This window comes from Dysidea avara, chromosome 13, assembly GCF_963678975.1.
Source record: "Dysidea avara chromosome 13, odDysAvar1.4, whole genome shotgun sequence".
In the NCBI taxonomy this organism is placed as follows: domain Eukaryota; kingdom Metazoa; phylum Porifera; class Demospongiae; order Dictyoceratida; family Dysideidae; genus Dysidea; species Dysidea avara.
In genome coordinates, this window is record NC_089284.1 from 10,988,476 (window position 1) to 11,008,197 (window position 19,722).

Genomic DNA, 19,722 nt, shown 5'->3' on the forward strand with positions numbered 1-19,722 from the left:
CATTATAAAAATTTTAATCGTATGGATTTATGTATTTAAAATTTCAGTTAATATTTCTGAATTCCCAACAAAAATTTCTACATTTCTAATAAAAATTGCCAAATTTCTATGGTCATCGACGACATTTCTGGAAGTGAAGGACCCCTCGAGTTTTTTTGCTCCGTGATTATTGTACGTGGGCGGGTTATCCAGATTAAATACTCTAATAGAGCAGTCATGTAAACACTCTAATAATGCAGTCAAGTGTATAACAACAATCCTTGCACTGAATTTGACAGCTATTAAAGGCACCAGTAATGCAAATTGTAGCTCATATTGGGAGACTCTCAGTCTGTATGCACATTGCAATTTGATCAGTTTCATGTTTGTACTGAAATGTTGATAGCGTTACTATGCAGAATGCAAAATTGTACTATTCACCACAGTCTTCATTATCAATCAAAGAAATCCATGTTAATTTGTACACATGATATTATAGTCAATAGTGTGAGAAGATATTGCTGAGGAGATGATATGTTCCAACAACTTGCAGCAAATACTAGTCAATGATATAGGTCTATAGTTTGATGGATTAGTACACAGGCCTTTCTTGTATACTGGTGTTACATATGCCTTTCTTGTATACTGGTGTTGCATATGCCCTCTTCCAGTCTGAAGGGAGTTCACCCTGATGTATAATGCAGTCAAGTGTATAACAACAATCCTTGCACTGAATTTGACAGCTATTAAAGGCACCAGTAATGTAAATTGTAGCTCATATTAGGATCTCAGTCTGTATGCACATTGCAATTTGATCAGTTTCATGTGTGTACTGAAATGTTGATGGTGTTACTATGCAGAATACAAGATTACACTATTCACAACAGTCTTCTTCATAATCCATTACTGGATTAATAAAAAGTACACAAACTAGATAAATAAAAAAAATTGGAAATTTTTTAAATGGGAATAGAGATCGCTGAAAAAAGCCACGAAACAAGAAGGGATCGCTGGGGTGGTAATGTAATTAAACCACAAATCCCTATTTTGACTCACTTCAAAATGACAGAGCATGTAACTAAAGATTTATGACCAGAGAATCATAATAGGGATTTGTGGTTTACATTACCACCCCAGCTGTTTCGTGACTTTTTTCAGCGATCCCTATTCCCATTTTAAAATTTCCAATTTTTTTATTCACCCTATACTTCAGTCATAGTGTATAGACTGAAGTATAGGGATTAAATGTCCATTGGTATATCTGCAGGTATAGGCACCAGAAACCAAAGATGCCACCTTGGTACTTCCAAATATTCACAAATTTTTTTAAAACATCAATCACTAATTTGTCTGCCATGATTAAATATTCCATTTAAGTTTTAATTTTTGTGGCTGTTGTTCCTGTAGCTAAGTTATACTATCACGTTGGTGGATGCATGGGTCTAGCAACTACAGTACTGCTCAAACGTAACGTCGCACTTGCTCGCACCGCTCGATTGTGATGTTACGTTTGAGCGGTACCATACACTTTTCAGTAATTGATTGTTGGGGCGTGCGCTCGGCCACAAAATTTATTTTATGGTATGCCTGGTACCATTCTTTCTTTTGAAGCAGTATGACAAAAAGGCATGTCTCGGAACAAAGCAATGTCAAACACTGAAAAAATCAAGCCCATAGCCTTATGCATTGTCAAGTTATGCTTGACTGAAGCTTCGCATCAGTTAGTCAATTACAGTAGAAAATTCAGTTAAATATAAAATTGTTAAAATTACAGTTGGAAGGGTTGGGATCACTCTGAAGGCATATTTGGGTGTGGTTAAGCTTAACCAATACCACCAAGCTGTTTTGAAGGAAAACTGAGGCTGTTTTTCAGGTGATTTTGAAGGGCAAGAAAGCCCAAAACTCCATGATCCCAAATATACAGCAGTGGAGTAATACCTGGTACTAAACCATGAAAAATTATTTGTCAGCCCACACATTCAATTAAATTTAATAATATTATCAGGTTTTGTAGTTTTGCACTATTAACAATATAGCTGGGTTGCTTACCACTTTCCTGAACATTTAAAAAGCTTGTTATATAACAGTGCAATTACCTATGAAAATATATTAGCAGCCACAAATTTGATTGCACTTTAAAAATGTAATATGTCATGTACAAGAAGTATCTCTGCAATCACTAGGAAAACACGGGTGATAAGCTTAATAACTACCACCACAGCAACAGGGAAGCCATATTGCACTACCGCAAATCAACATTTTGCGTCGTCAGCGAAAAGAACTGGGACACAAAAGAGGACAAGGTAAGTCTGTGATGTGTGTATTGTAAATACTGAGGTATCATATCAGTGGCTATACAGCTGTTAGATACAGATATGCTCTCGCAGATCACTAAAAATCACTTTATGCTAATACCATCATGGAACATGTCTGAATGGTTTATTATACAAAATAGATAGCTATACACTTTGGTGTTTTCAAATAAGTTAGTGTTCGATGTACAGTAGCTGATATGTGTTCACCAATTGTTTGTGTAAGTTCTAGGTGAGATTGATAACTATGACTATGTGAAGTGGAGCAGATAGCTACAAGCGTGACGCCCACTAGACAAGCGAACTACTGTCCATTTGTGTTTGAAAGTGGGCGACAGCGACTATTTTGATTGGAAGACGAGTGGTTGCTACGCCTACTTAATAAACAGCATGATTGGAAGTTGCTACTGATCGCTGGAGGTTAGTTTGTGTTGGTTAAAACACTTTGATAGTCTTGTTTCTTTAGTCTCGCGTAACTAGGGTAGCAATAATCGTGATAGGCAATATATAATAAAATTTGCCATATCGCACAACACTAGTAACTATGTAGCACCAAGAGGTGTTCATTATAACATAGATCACAGGGCGGATCCAGAGTTTGGAAAGACGGGGTGCACTTTGCCAAAAAAGTTGAAGAAGAAAAAAAAAGGTCACAGCAATAGCAATAATGGTTGTTCGTCACCAAACGTATATACTATAAGGTAAATAAAGACCCTTATTCATAGCTTCATAGTTAAGCTACATATACACTGCCTCATGAACACAGTGACTGCTTTATTAGAGTGATTGACTGCTCTATTAGAGTATCTCAATCTTGTATGTAACTTTTGTAAGGAAGAGGGGATGGCACGTGGCCCCTGTGCCCCCCCCCCCCTTGATCCGCCACTGGATCAACTGTGTAGGGCTACAATAGCCATTCCATGTAGTGCTCAAAAACCTGTTTACGAACTTGAAGTAATGGCGATTTTTTGGTACTGTACAGCAAAAGTGAGATGCTATAAATTTCTAGTAATAAACTCCTTAGTACCAGTTTGGTGGCGATTGATATGCAGCAAATCCATGGTCAATTGGTGGTACTGTTCGGGAGTTAGCTGGACCATGGACAGACAACATTTCAGCTATATAGAGTAGATTGATCCCTAGAGTCTGGGGCAGGTCATGTGACGCTTTAGATTTTCCCAGTACGCTGCAATTTCACCAACGAATGCCCTCATTATGAAGGAAATGAACTGAGAAATTATAGTCAAAGGATACGTACAAGAAAAGCAAAAAATTAATATGCAAATTAGATACTAGCTATCAAACTAAGCTTCACTAATCACTTTTTTTCGATTGCAGACTAAAAATAATAAACAGCTACAAAAGACTAATGCTACAAATACATAACTAGCTACTACTACTACTACTACTACTACATAAGTAAGGCAATGATTTTCTGTTTTTCATCAGTGCCCACATGTATTTTTACTGCCGCATGTATTTCCCCACTATTAAAGATTTAACCATTATTTCACCTGATTAATCAAATATTGAGGATGTGCAGTTCAGTTATCAAGACTCATACAGGAGCTACCTTGTGTATTGTAGCCAAGAGAATGTGAAAGATTGCTACAATGAAGTTTTGACCCTCGAATGGAACTGATCACGCGACAAAGGATGACAATACATAGCCCTAAAGAGCAAACTAGCTATGTTGAGTTAGCTATGTTAGAAAATTGCCTGCTATGCAGAGGGATAATGGATAATGGTAATCACCTGCCTGCACTCTACATTTGGAATTTTCTGATGAAATACAGAAAATCACCAAATAGTGGCCTAAAGGGGAATACAATAATTAAGGGTAGAAGGGATTGTCATCATAATCACTGTCCCGAAGCTTAAGATCATTTTAGCACTACTTTGCCCATAGACCGTATATTCTTCGTGGGTACGAAGAATTTACGATCTATGCTTTGCCACAGTGAAACAGAAAGTGGCTGGAGTAAGTAGCTACTGCATTGTTTTGAACAGATTTTGACATGAACGGTGGGGGTGGCAGACTAGAAAAACGAGCCATCACTCGAAAGCGCTACTTACTCACAGTGGCGTAGCCAGACCCGGGAAAAATGCCCTGGAATCAAGTCACTGTCAACTACCCAAAGTAATTAAGGAGGTGGGCTGAACTCACTGGTGAACAATCGCTTAATTATGACATACAAGAATAGCTAACACAACTTACTGTGTGTCCACTTCGTCAATGCCCGGCGTTGGATTCTTTCTAAAGCAGAGATGTCGCAAATAAGGTAGGGGTGCCATAAAGGAGAACAGTAAAGTAATTGTGATCGAACTAATGCTAAATATAAAGTTTTCTTGGTTGGAATGTCAACTGAGTGGCTGAAGGTACGTCTCAGTAGTCCAAGGGTTCTATAGGCTTTAGCTGATATATGGTTATAATGATTTTTCCAAGATAAATCAGTTGATAAAATGACACCGAGGTCACGGTGAGTACTACTAGTTTTGATTATAGTGTCGTCTATGAAGTAGGATGTAGGGAATTTTGTATTAAATGATAGATGTATAAACTTGCTGGTATTAAAAAATTGGTTCCAATCTCTAGACCAGTTTGCCATTGAATCAAGGTCTTGTTGAAGTTGTATGGAGTCTAGATGTTCAAGAATTTGTTTATAGCATTTTGTGTCGTCTGCAAAGGAGAGAGCATTAGAGGAACGGACAGATAAAAATAAGTCATTGATGTAGATAAGAAATAAAAGTGGTCCTAGAATACTCCCTTGAGGCACACCTGATAGGACTGGTAAGAAAGTGGAATATGTACCATTAAGGCGAACGCATTGCTGTCTGTTGTTGAGATAAGATCTAAACCACCACCAAAGATTACCAGTGATACCGATTTTCCAGAGTTTTAAAAGTAATTCATTGTGGGGAACTCTGTCAAATGCTTTTGCAAAGTCTAAGTATATTACATCTGTTTGAATTTTACAGTGTTCATGAATACTGTTTAAAAATATGAGAAGTTGTTGTAAAGTTGAACAGCCTTTCATAAATCCGAATTGACACATAGAGATGACATTGGAAATGGAGGCTATAACTTTGTTGTATATTAATCGTTCAAGTACTTTTGATGCAACACAAAGCAGAGATATAGGTCTGTAGTTGGTGGCACTGTTTTTGTCACCAGATTTAAAGATAGGAGTAATACAGTGAATTTGCCATTCAGAAGGTAGTGAGTAGTAGTGGATAGCATATGAAAACAAATAGTGTAGAGGTTTGACTAGAACAGATGTACAGTGTTTTAGAATTGCTGGACTGATTCCATCGATACCAGTTGCCTTGTGAGGATCCAGAGATAATAATACATCGTAAACGTCTTCTTCAGAGATGTAAATTGAGTCGAGGGACACACTTGCTCGGGGCATATTTTCAAAATTAGGAAGGGAATAAGTACTTCGAGAGAACACTGAGTAGAAGTATTTGTTAAATAAATTAGCTTTGTCAAGGTCTTGAGAGGCAGAAGTATTGTCATAAAATATTGTGGAAGGGATGGAAGCAGATTTGGTAAGGTTTCTCACATACTGGAATATTTTAGAGTCATTGCTGAAAGCAAAATTGCTCACCAGTTTTGCTTCAAAGTTGGCCTTAGCTTGTTGGATGCTAGCCTGTAGGGTTTCTTCAGCTGTTTTGATACGGAGCAGATTGTGTTCAGTAGGACGAGACTTGTACTTCTTTCTTAAAGTGCGAAGACACTTAATCTGGTGCCGTATGTTGGATGTAAACCATTTAGGAGATTGTGAGGACTTTAATTTGAATTTCGGCACAAATATATGCATTCCTCTAATGATACTGTTCTTAATAAAATGCCATATGGAATCAATGTCTGGTAAGTGTTCACAAATAGAGAAATCAATGTGTGACAAAAAGTTAATAAGTCCAGGGTAATTAGCTTTGGAGTAATCAAAAATGACTTGTGAAGTGTTAGAAAAGTTGATATGTTCCATTGGAAACATAATAGTGAATGAAATGACAAAATGGTCAGTTGGTATAGGTTTGTAATGTTGAGGGTGAACATTCAAATTATCGATGATATCTTCATTGTTGGTAATTATCAAGTCAAGTATGTTTCCAAGGTTATGTGTGGGTTCATTTACTGTCTGGGTGAGATTAAGTTGAAACAGCAGGTCACAGAATTTGTTGGATCTCGAGGAAGAATCACAGTTACTCAAGATCTTCTGGCAGCATTTTATAAACAATTTTAACTCTGACAATCCCCACAGTATGCACTTTGTTTGCCCTTGTAGTACCTGCTCCAAGTCTCCTCGCCCACCAAACTTCAGCAGTAATTAATCTTTTTTTTTTCTTCTTCTTCTTGCTCTCTCTTAAAATAAGTACTTAGCTATATAAGTAAGTTTATTATTAAATACACATGTAAGTTTTAAAATTATAGGATAGTTCAACTATATACCAAATGTAAATGTATGTAATAACCTTAGCCAGCTAACTTAATTTGATTGTAATTTTATACATTCAATTGTAATTGTAAGTTGTACGTATACTTTTTCTGGCTGTGGACACCAGTTGCCCACAGACCATTAATGCAGGCCTTGCCTGCATTAAAAAGCAGTTAAAATAAAAAAAATAAAATGCTTTCTTTCTGGCTGGCCAGCAGTAACCGGGTTTCCCCTGGGTTTATACTGTAAGTTATTTGATTGTGGTATTATGGCTAATGAAAAACGAGATCACATGATTAAAACGCAGGCAGCATCGTGACAAGGGACTAGACAGAAAAATTTCTATACAGATAGGACAGTGTACCTTCGTGTTTGTGGTGAAGCGTGGACTGTGTGATGAAAACCTTGATGAAAATTCGAATCAGTGATGCGAAGTCATGTGAAAACCCGTTCAAGCTGTGTGTATGGATGCTGGGGCTTAGACTGATAGTTCAGACGGTATGGAGTGCTTGTTAATAGTCAGCATTTATTTTCTTCCTGTTTGTAGACTGATTATCTACAGTTTAAAGTCATCACGTGATGCGGGTAGTCTGCTATAAACGCTCCGTGCTTTCATTCAAATTCCGCTCCGTGCTTGCTTTCAGTCTAGTGTTAAGACATCATTGTATCATAGATAATACACGTAATAAAGGATTGGCAACGCGCATATTAATCTGTAATTACGTCACGTACAATCCTCGTTACGGCCCGCCCACTTTTCGTTACTATAGAGATATTCCATCTCCATAGTAACAAAAATAGGCACCGTAATTCCTCGATTATTATACCGTAAGTCGGCCATATCGTTGTGCAACTGTATCGAGCGTTGTATGGGTCTTTTTGATTCGCTTTACAAGTCAGCCTGTCTGTTATATATGTTAGTACTAACCTTACGTGATGTGCATCCACCATGGTTTTTCCCGTTTGTTGTATTCGGAACGCGCGCAGTACCTAATTTCAACCTTCTCCGTAGACCCGTGTGTACAAATTTGACAAATCTGCACAACAATATGGCCGACCGAAAATGGTTGTTATGGAGATGGAATATCTCTATACACATTTCGTTTCTTTTGCCAATATATGCTCGGACAGTAGTACCACTATGTTGGCGAGCAACGTACTGAAGAAGACGGACCGTGACCAAGCTAAACACACTGATATTTTCAGCCCAGCGCGATAGGAAGTTCTTTAAGGCCCCTATTTGGTCTGAGTGATTGTTAGTTTCTCATCAACCGCCCGCATCATTCTTAAGCTACCGCACGGTAAGCCATTATTTACTCTGTGCATGCTCAGAAGAACGGCACGTGATACCAAACTTATAATTTTTTTGTTGATGAACGCTACAATGCGCTATATAGCTATCACCAGGAGAGCTGTTGTTTTCCTTAGCAAATTGCTGCAGTGCCAGTTGTAATCGTGTTCTATCGACTTCATCAAAGCAGGCTTTCAGTTGACTGTCGAAAAACAGTTGGCGATCACGAAAACTAGAATCAGCTGGGGAAGGAAATGTTTGTAGTAAGAAAGAAAGACAATTTGGACAAGGTCTGTACATCAGCGTGTTAATATTATAAAAAATGGCATAGTGGTAATACCCTCCCGCCCGTATCATAAGGCCACTACAATGAGATTACTTGTTTCTCATCGGCTTCTCATAGAATCACACATGCGGGCGGGAGGGTTACCTCATTATTTTTTAAGTCATATAAATTGCAGAAGTTTAATGTAGCTACTACTATAGCTACACTAGAGAATCTATGACAAAACCAATAATAATGGACTACCTTTTTATTTTAGAATTTTAGGTGTTTGGCGTGCAGTTCAGAATTCAAATATACTTCAGCTTCTTCACCACAGTAATAACAAGGCTTTCTAAATCAGAAAGTCCTTTAAGAGAACTCCACAGTAGTTAGTACCTTCACCATGCAGTCTTGGGGTGGCATATCTTCAGCAGCAGCAGCAAGCAGAAGCTGCCGATGCCGTGTTAGCTAGCATCTGCAGGCTGATTAGTCTATTAGGGGAGGGGCTGCTGCAGGCTTGTAACAAAAGAAACACTAGAGCTACTATGACTCTTAGAGATGATAACCCATTCGTAGACATAGGGTAGGTCACGGTACTAATGCTAATATTCTCATATAGCACTCACTGATGGTGCCTCAATGGTTGTTGATGCTCTAGAAAGCATTGGAACCAGCACAGTAGTGAAAAAACTCACGAGTAATGTCTGAATCTGCAATAATGAGTTCACATGTACACAAGAAAATTTGATGCGGGCGGTTGATGAGAAACAAGTTATCTCATTGTAGTAGCCTAATAATTAGAAAGGCTGGATGAGAAACCGGCTAATAATCGCCAAATACCGCTGGGGGCCTAACTAGTGAGTATTCTAAGTTTTGGAGTATTCAAACAAAAGTTGTTAGCTGATAATTTTTATGTAGCCACTTGTAACCACCTATTGAGTGGAATGCTTTAGTTTCTGTAGACGAACTGTTTTTCTATAGCTCAGTTTTAGCCTATTTCACTGTGCTGGGTTTTGGAGTTTTAGCGTGGTCATACATATAGTGACATAATGGTAACATCCAGTAAAAGACAGTTTATTGTTACCATAATGGAATACACATACACACATTCCGCTAGATACTACAGACACGCAATAATGGGATACAGGAAGGTATGCATTGGAAGGAGGCGCAAGAACAGAGAAAAAGAAGCGGCTAGAAGGAAAGCACAGACCACCAGGGCGTCCAAGCAAAAGGAAAAAAGTATGTGTTTTAATATAGCTGTATATATATATTATACAGCCATAGCTATACTGTACATATATAGGATAGTATACGCATGTATGCATATATAATATATATATTATATATAATCAATATGCATACATATAGCCGGCATAATAATTATAGTTTTATACAAAATGGTATGCTAGCATATTGGATATCTGTGCTAGAGCTCCTGACAAGGGGGGCTTATAGTTGCTCCACTTTGTAAGAAACACTCTAATAGAGCAATCATGTGTTCAAACAGAGCATTCCAATCCATTTTCCAAACTTTTCTATGCATGGGGTATAGTTATATATATATGTATATCCCCACAAGTACAGCAGTACAGCATAATTCATGTATAAAAATGTTCCATTGAGGCAATTATGTTTGTTTTAAACTTTAAATAATGAATCTGCATGCATGCAATGGCTGTTCAAGAATATTATAGTAGCCTACATGCATAGTACAGCTACTTACAGCGTAATAATATATGTAACATACAACATACATGTAGCTAATTGAGTATGATTACAAGAATGTATAGCTACAGTGTATAATAATCAATATTATAGTTGCATACATATATGTGACTGGATCTACGAAAACCGTTCTTATCGCCCAAGACAGGAAGTTTGATTTTTTCACACAAACACAAAGCTTAATGAATGCACTATCAAGTTTCACTGCCACAGTCGACCAAAGTAAAGTGGTCTGCTTTTGCTGGCTGCTTTTCTAGAGCACAGTGGCGAGCCGTACGAGTGGTCTGGGGTCTTGATGGAGCCCTGGCCAACCAGGAGATGGCTGTGTGTGGCTGTACAGCTCTGTGGTGTTGGACAATGACCTGTGCTGTAAATGTCCTTTCATTTTAGCCAGTTCTGAGCCCTAAATGGCCTATAACTTAGCCTAATTCATCCAAGCACGTCTCTTTTCAATTTTTGAACACCATCGTGCCCGCCTTCCAGGGCCCCCGCCTCCCACCCTTCTGGAGCTCGCCTGATACAGACAACCTCGGTTTAAAAACTATCTAAAATGGCGGGAAACTTAGCTGTTGACTACTTCTTCAGTGGATGATCAGGAAGGTAAGAAATTGTTGTGAAACGTATGAAAATTTGGTATGCGTAGCTACCACCATTGGCCAGCTACAACACACAGAATATTTAAAACCGACGTTTCTCGATACTTTTAAATGGGCGATAAGACCGGTTTTCCCAGAGACAGTCACATATACTGTTGTGTTGATGTATATATCAACTATATAGTCCTGATGTTTGGTTACAACATGTACAAATAAATGTCATTATATTCCATGACTCCGCAGGTACCAATAGCTCTGTCCCAGATATCTATGCCAAAATCTAATTCAATTACCCCTCTGACTCCTACTTCACCACTATTACCGCCTATGTCTCCTATTTCACCACCAACATCTGAGGCAAGAACATCTATTCAGTCACCATTCTCGTCACCAGGATCAATATCTGCAACATCTATATTTCATCGTTGACATCTATTCTTCCTCCAATTCCATCACCAATAACTGTGCCAACATCACCAATACAATCAAATTCCCCGCAATTATCAACACTATCACCTAATTCATTGGAATCACCACCATTACCTGATCTGTTAAATACAAAGTTGCCATCACGTGCTTGGAGTATGCAACAGTCTGAATGCAATTCACAATTATTTATCTATAATATTCAAGAGGAACCATCATCTAGTAGCCAGCCCTTAAAACTTTCACACTCTGTAACAAGGTCTGATTTATCTGTGCATAGTTATTCATGGCCATGCGCTGAATAGCATGACATGTGATAGTTTGTCAATTCCAGATCAAATCAATGTACAAACCTTAACAACACTTCTGTTAGAGATTGAGAAGTTGAATGTATGTCTAGGGCACCCAGACAAGCAGTTTGTGCATATGGCAAATGAAAAAAAGGGAAGATTGCTAAATTCATCTGTTGAAATTGCAGCATATATAGACAGAGAGCATACCATCTATTATAGTGGTGAGAGCTATTCAGAGACAGTGAGAACATCTAATTGCCAGCTACTTACAGACAAACATCGCTGTAGCAACTGTGTTCGTTACCGTGATACAATCAGATGTATGTATCACAGATGGATAAAGCAGCAGGATGAGCCCAAGGTTGTCAATACCCACAGCCATGCTAATGAGAGGTGGCTAAACACCACTGAAATGAAACAGAAAACCAAACAACTGAAGTCTCAATTGAGAACAACCCAAAAAAGAAATGTTTACTTAGAGCAAAAAATCAAGGAAACCATTGACAAGAAGAGCATTGAAGTAGATAAAGAACTCAATAATGGATTAGTTAACATCATGAAAGAGCACTCTAACCAGATCAACCAACAGTACGAAGAAAACAGTTTTCACGAATGAACAGATCAAAAACATGGCAAAATTTCCCAAACAACGCCGTTGGCACCCAATGATTATCTGATGGTGCCTTCACCTGAAAATGTTATCTTCTGGAGCATATGATGTTTTAAGAAGATTTATTGTATTACCATGTGGTCGTACGCTGAGGGATTATACACATTTTATACATGCAGGGGTAGGCATTCAAGCAGAGGTTACAGAACAACTTATGTCAGCAGTTAACATGGATAATTTGAAAGACTATGAGAAGCATATTTCAGTGGTATTTGATGAAATGAAGATCAAAGAAGGTCTAGTGTATAACAAGAATGAAGGTAAAATTGGATTTGTAGATTTAGGAGCAGTAAACAACACTTTAGCATCATTTGAGCAGTCATTGACACAATCAACAACTCATGCACGATTACCAATTGCTAAACATATGCTTGTATTTATGGTGAGAGGGTTGTTTATGTCTCTGAAGTTCCTTATGCACAATATCCCACATCTGATCTAACAGCAGACAGCATATTTCCATTGGTGTGGGATGTGATCTGCCATTTAGAAGCTGCAGGCTTTAAAGTAGTTTCTCTTACTGCTGACAAAGGATCATGCAATCCTAAATTCTTTCGTCTCCACCGCCAAGCCAGTTCTGTAATTTCTGATGTAGTTTACAACGTTCCCAACCCTTATAGTAGTGATGGAAGATATATTTATTTTATTTCTGATGTTCCTCACTTGATAAAGACAGTGAGGAATGCTCGGTCCAATTCATTTGGACGCAGTTATGCTAGAGCATTGTGGGTAAGTAGAAGTATGTAGCTACATGCATGGAATGGTTTAAACATTGTGTAATTTTTTTAAGGGCCGCTATAATGATAGTATAGCAAATCATATCAAATTTTATACAGATCAATAGAAATACATTAGTTGGCAGCACTTGAGGAGATTGTACAATAAACGCACTACTTCAGGGTTAACATTTTAAAGAAAACTCACCCTAGGCCACATCAATATCAATTCATACTCTAGAATGAGAGTTGATTTAGCAGCACAGGTATGGCTTGTGTACTTAGCATTTGCATAGGCATTGTCAAATCAACAGGTTTTAAGTAAATCAGATGGAGAGGCATTTGCCTACTATGGGGATGATGACACAGCAGAAACTGAAAGATTTGTTAGGAAATTCAACAAATTTTTTGACCTTATGAATACAAGATACCTGGAGGAAGAAATATTGAAGTTGAATCGTGACTTGGGACCATGTACCATTCAGGAAAGCAGATGACCCACGTTTAAAGGTAACAAGCTATGGTCTAAAATTGTTGTAGCAGCACACATGCAAGCATGCACAACAGTGGAACTATATATACATGTTATAATAGTTCCTATAGTGATATAAAGTTCATTGTTATTATAACAGCATATTTGTAACAATTAATGCTGCAGTGGCTTGAAAATGACTTTCTGAATTACCTAAATGAATGGGAACAAAGTGTCAAGCAAAGAAAAGGATTTACACCAGCACAAAGAACAATGATGTTGCTAAGCCCAGAAACACTTGAAGGGCTCAGGATGACAGGAAACCATAACTTTTATACTACTTGTATTGCCACACATACCTATACATTTTTTCTTTTATTATGTAGTCAAAGCAGTTATAGAATTAGTAAGATTTTTTGTTGAGTCTACCTGGTGTGAAATATGTACTGACGGAGAAATTTTGTCAAGACCCTCTGGAATCCTTTTTTGGTCAGCAACGGGCCCAAGGAAGGAGAAATGACAATCCAACTGCAGCAGAATTTACAACCAATACTAATTCAATCAGTACAGTCATCAATTGCAACAGATCCCCTTCGTGGAAACTGTAGGAAAAGACCAAAGGATAAGATCGAAATTGATGAGACTCCTTTGTTAAAACGGCGACACCATACCAAAAAGTGACAATATAAATGCAATTGTTTCAGCTGTATAAATAGATTTGTCATATTTATATTGTGAAATATAAATTTACATGTCATTTTCCTTTCTTAAGTTCCTTTCTCATGCTTTTCTTTTTCTTAGTTTCAGTGCTCAATGTGATTTTGTAATCTTCTATCCATTGTTTAGCATAGCTAAAACCTCTAATGTCTAACCAAGATGTTACAATCATTTTAAGTAATTCCATGTTGTTCTCATCATTTGTTACAGTACAGCTTATGATGTCCCATGTACATTGCACCTTGATGTTTTGACATACCGAATTAATTATTTTGGCTTTCCCTTCAGCTGATTCTGCAGATGACATGGTGGTGAATGTCTTAATATGCTGCGTTAGCTTGTATTGCATAGCAATTTCTATCTCACAAAACAAGTGACTCGATAAGCATCATCATTGACTTCGAATAGTCCTCCTCTATTAATTTGTTTGATCCATTGGGTAGTGTAATTTAAAAATGATGGTGGTTCTGGAGTCTGATCATCTACTTGCATTCTGTCCAAACATTCCACAAATCTGGCTGCTTTCTCTCCCTCAGTCTTCATCTACTTGCGGTGTAGCTTCATCCCTGTGTACCCACATGCATGCCGGATAATATTTTATCTTCATTGAGGGTAACATCAGGCTCTTGGACACTTGGCTCTCCTCTATCCTTGAAAGTTGTATACAAAAGATGCTGAAATATGCATTCATTAACAAGTTCCATAAACAGTGGCTCGTTGTTGAAATGTTCACAATGTATCTTCATTAGAAAGTCGTTCCATAATGGTGGCAAACGTTAGCCCTGGCACCAGTGTTGGGCAAGTTACTTTTTAAAGTAACTAGTTACATATTACATATTACTTGCAACTGAACTATTTAGTTACAGTTACATATTACCCATAAAATAAAGTAACTGTAATAATATTACATATTATATTACTTTGTGTCCACAGCCTTAAGCTGTCACGTGTGAAACTACCGCCTTATCACGTGACATGATTGTGTTGTTGGACAATGTGCAAATCTTGGTTATGAGTAAGAAGCTGGTGAGCAAGCTTCATTCAGTAGGCTTCATTACTTCGTTGTGGCTAGGCGTTACTCGGTGGTTCACTAACGAAATAAGTAACTTCGTTACTTGTAGTAATAATATTACGTAATATTAGATTCGTTACAGTAACTATATTACTTAGGTAACGCGTTACATTTGCAAGTAAAGTAATTTGAGTTACATTACCTGTTTTTATAGCGTATTTCGTTATATTAGCTACTTAGTTACCACAAAAGTAATAATATTACGTAACGCGTTACTTTTGTAGCGGGTTACCGTACGCAAGGAAATTTTGACGTCAAAAAAATTTGACGGATTCAGACTTCAGCAGATTTGACGAATAAAATGTTGACGGAAATGAAGAAATTGTAGGCAAAACCTGTACTTTTAGGCCACAAAAAATTAATTATATGTTTCTGGTTCCCTTCCTGGTCATTTTTGTTGTTGAATGAATTGCACAACCACCATACAATAATTTATAATATTAAATCTGTTGAAAGGTTTTCATGTCTTGTAAACACACTTTTCTTACAAAGATGTGCTAATTTTATACATTTTCCCTATAATTGTACTGCTATATACAGTGGCGGATCCAGGATGGGGCATTTGGGGCAAATGCCCCCCCCCCCCCCCCCCCTTCAAGAAATTGCATACAAGATCGATATACTCTAATAGAGCAGTCAATTACTCTAATAAAGCAGTCACAATGTTCATGAGGCAGTGTAGCTTACCTATGAAGCTACAAATAGGATTTTATTTTACATAACAGACGTGATATAGTAGGTAAGGATAACTAGCTATTATTGTTGTGACCTTTTTTTTTTTTTTTTTTGGTCTTCAACTGGTTTTCAGCAAGTTTTTTTGGTCTTCAACTGTTTTTCAGAAAGGTGCCCCCCCTCTTTCGAAACTCTGGATCCGCCCCTGATATATGTCAGAAGTAGTATACCACAACACAAAGTTGCAAAAAAAACAAAAAAAAACAAGCCTGGTCACCTGGTCAAGTTTGGGGAATTGGTGGGACCAGAAACATATAATTAACTTTGCACGGCCTTAAGGGCGCTTATAAACATTTGACGAATTTAAATTTGACGAAATAAACCGATTCGTCAAATTTTTTTTACGTCAAAATTTCCTTGCGTACGGTACTCCCAACACTGCCTGGCACTAGTCTCGTCCTCGCAGAGCGTTTCGGAGGGGGCGCTTATAATCTCTAATCGATAAGCGCCACCCCGGAGAATGGGTCTGCGAGGACGAGACTAGCCTGGCACCAACATAATTCATCCAAATTTGCTCCTTAAGTTTAGTAACAGTTGCTGGTATTGGAATGCACAGTACGGTTTGCAATGCTGTCAGCAAGTTGGAAGAAAACTGCTCTACAAATGACGTAAATTCGACCTTTTCGCAGGCAACAAGTAGCTCGCTGCGGTACTGCTTTACAGTAGCAATCCTAACAGTGTTAATCTGTAATTCTGCTCTATTTTCCAAAGAAACGATGACACCTAGAAAGACGGACTGTGCCATCTGCTTAGCAATACGGAGTATCTATGACAATAGGCGCACGCACTTTACGTAATTAAACACGTGACCGTAACGAGGATTGTCTAATAGTTGCTATGCGCATTGCCAATCCTTTATTACGTATATTATCTATGATTGTATCAGAGGAGGGCGGAAGCGCTTTAGACGCTGCTTAAAAAATATTACGTTAATTGCATAGTTCTATTCAAAATCTCACATGAACCTCAATAGTCTCAATACAAAACTAGCAAATGGTGGGGTTCAGTGGGGTTTACTAGATTTTTAGATCATACTTCATGTAAGGATTAAGTTGATGTAATTAGTTTCGTAAAAGCGCTTAGGTAAAATCGATGAAACACTATTTCGCGCGTGGCTAGTTTAGCACTAACCAGGTATGTTTATTGTAAGTAAAACAATGATGCCAAGCTTACATCGTCTGTACAGTTAGCTGATGCTGAAAAACAAGGGTTTACATAATTCATTTTAACGGCGCTTCCACCCTCCTCTGCCATTGTATGCATGTACGTGATGAAGAATACAATAGCTAGCTAGCGGTCGAAATTAGTAAGGTAATTATCTTGTATACATTTAGTGTAGGTAAACAACACATTTTAAAATGTCTATTGATGTCCATGTCCATGTCAGTGTATGTGTGTTGTACAGAGTTGAATGGCTTGCCCACCCAGTGCCCGGGCATGGCAAAAAGTCCACTGCTTACTCATTTAGCATCATCAATATGTCAAACGTATTTAAGAAACTAGGGCATACATTTTCGCATTACAAAGTATCTACTTGAATATCGAAATCACACGGCACAGTGGATGCAAAAAAAATAAGCGACCGGGTGAGCACAAAAATGGCGAGTGCGACACAGATGCTACAGTTAACACATACACACAATAAACTAGTAACTAATGTAAAATTTTTCAGAAAATTAAAACATGGGAATAGAGATAGCTAAGAAACAAGAGTCAAACAAGCCAGCATGTTAAACACACAGAAATCTCTATTTGGACTCAATGGATATGGTATAGCTAGAGACTAAGGAAAATGAGTAGTTTTATATAAATAGAGGCAGTTAAGTACTGAAAATAATCAGTAAGCACTGAGAATGCTTCTGTATAAATGTTTATTTGAGTCCAAATGGAGATCTCTGTGTGTTTAACATGCTGGCATGTTTGAACCTTGTTTCTTAGTGATCCTATTCCTATGTTTTAATTTTTGAAAATTATTTTTACACTAATTTGTTTACTTCATAAATCCATTTATGGATATAGCTAACATCAGGGGCGGATCCAGAGTTTGGAAAGAGGGGGGGCACCTTTCTGAAAAACAGTTGAAGACCAAAAAAACTTGCTGAAAACCAGTTGAAGACAAAAAAAAAAAAAGGTCACAACAATAATAGCTAGTTATCCTTACCAACTATACCACGTCTGTTATGTAAAATAAAATCCTATTTATAGCTTCATAAGTAAGCTACACTGCCTCATGAACATTGTGACTGCTTTATTAGAGTAATTGACTGCTCTATTAGAGTATCTCGATCTTGTATGCAATTTCTTGAAGGGGGGGGGGGGGCATTTGCCCCAAATGCCCCATCCTGGATCCGCCATTGAACATGATAATAAGAGGTGCTGGTGGTGCTTGATATTACACAGTACTAAACATGTATATCAAGTTAGTACATGCAGTAGCTAAGTAGTCAGCTAATATTATCAGAGTTAGCAAACATGTTTCCATGCTATTGAATGTACTTTGTACTATACAGCTTTGACATATCCAACTATAGGCAGTGTATAGAATACTGTGGTCAGCAATAGTATGGTTTCTGATTTGTGCAGCTATATAAGTGACCCTATTTTGGAAAACCATACATTTGCATGGCACATTGACCAATTTTCTTTTTTATAGCTACAATGAAGCACTGAGTGGTTATGTACCTTGTGTGAAAATGTTGTGGTGATACATTGAAACATTCCAAAGATATGGCTAATTTACTGTCTAATACATAACAAACTAACTTTTCATTATCAGTTTATAGAATTGTATAGTGATCAGGTGTGACAAACTGATGAGAACTCACTTTGTTGACAAAGATTTCCATTTTCACAATCTAAAATGGATGAAAAATGATCCTTGAGAGTTTAATCATGTGTTCTTTGTGATTTTCCTCAATTAAATCACTTGTATCATTGTGTAAAGACAAGAAAATGTTTGGTTTTGGGAATGAACAAATCACCCAATTTGAAGGTTAATTGGTGTCCCACGCATTGTGAAACTACTACATGGTCTGATATAATTGAATATATCTCCTAGAATAAAGAAGCTATGGGTGTGAAATTTCACAGCAAGAAGGCTTAATAATTGCTTTATCAGAATATGTAAAAAAATAATTTTTTTTAAAAATTGCTGAAATTTTCAATTGAGCATTCCCACAAATTTTGCATGTGCCCAAATGTATGGTTTTCCAAAATATGGCCACAAAATTTAATTAATAGATTATGTGATCACAATTAAGTCACTTATGCAGTGGTACACAACAACATTGTTGCTCTGGTATGAACCTAATATACTGTGGTTAAATATAGGTAATAATATAATAGTGTAGTACATAAGCCCTCAAAATTGACATAATCGTTCACTTTTTGATAAAAGCACCAATTTTTTTACAGAGTATATGAAGCGTGCACTAAGTGTTTTAAGAAGGGGAGGCACGTAAAATGTCCTCAGGAACACCCCTTTTTGCACCCTGACAAGAAAACCATTTGTTACTATTAAAAATCAATCATGTTTCTATCAAGTTAACTGCTGGGCCTAGTATCATAGTAGTACAAAGCATACAGCTGGAACATAATAGCCTATTAGTAATCTATAAAAGAACAAATAGTTTTCTCACCTAGGCAGTAAACAAAATCACTAAAATTTCCAATTTGCAGGGATTCTGTTAAAGTTTTGGACCTTCAATGCTGACGATTGTGTAATACTATGTACAAGGATCATCCTGATGTGTATCGTTTCTTTATTAAAGGAGTATAACAAAAGTTATTTAATGCTAAAGTCACAGGTGGATATCTCAACAGAAAACCATGGACTACAGCAGTTCAAGTATCAAGCACAGAGCTTGAACAAAAGGTCCCTTGTCCTTATACTGGGTACCATATGAAAGGTAATTAAATTTCTAGTTTAATGAAGGCACATGCAAGTTGTTTCAACATCTTGTTCTCAAGTTACAGCGCTTTCAATTCAGTGTAATATAGCATAAGCAAGAA

The 19,722-nt window shown here is 37.4% G+C and overlaps 1 protein-coding gene and 2 long non-coding RNA genes across 3 annotated transcripts in view; 2 read left to right on the forward strand and 1 right to left on the reverse strand.

The window, feature by feature from the left end:
• Positions 1-19,722, reverse strand: part of LOC136242325 (kazrin-like) — a 95,578-nt gene that overhangs the window by 67,512 nt on the left and 8,344 nt on the right. The window lies entirely within an intron of this gene.
• Positions 7,027-7,423, forward strand: LOC136243805 (uncharacterized). Its single transcript, XR_010694992.1, has 2 exons — positions 7,027-7,231; positions 7,281-7,423. It is a non-coding gene; the product is annotated as an uncharacterized lncRNA (long non-coding RNA).
• LOC136243184 (uncharacterized) lies at positions 11,407-13,504 on the forward strand. Its single transcript, XR_010694769.1, has 4 exons — positions 11,407-12,731; positions 12,839-12,984; positions 13,033-13,228; positions 13,377-13,504. It is a non-coding gene; the product is annotated as an uncharacterized lncRNA (long non-coding RNA).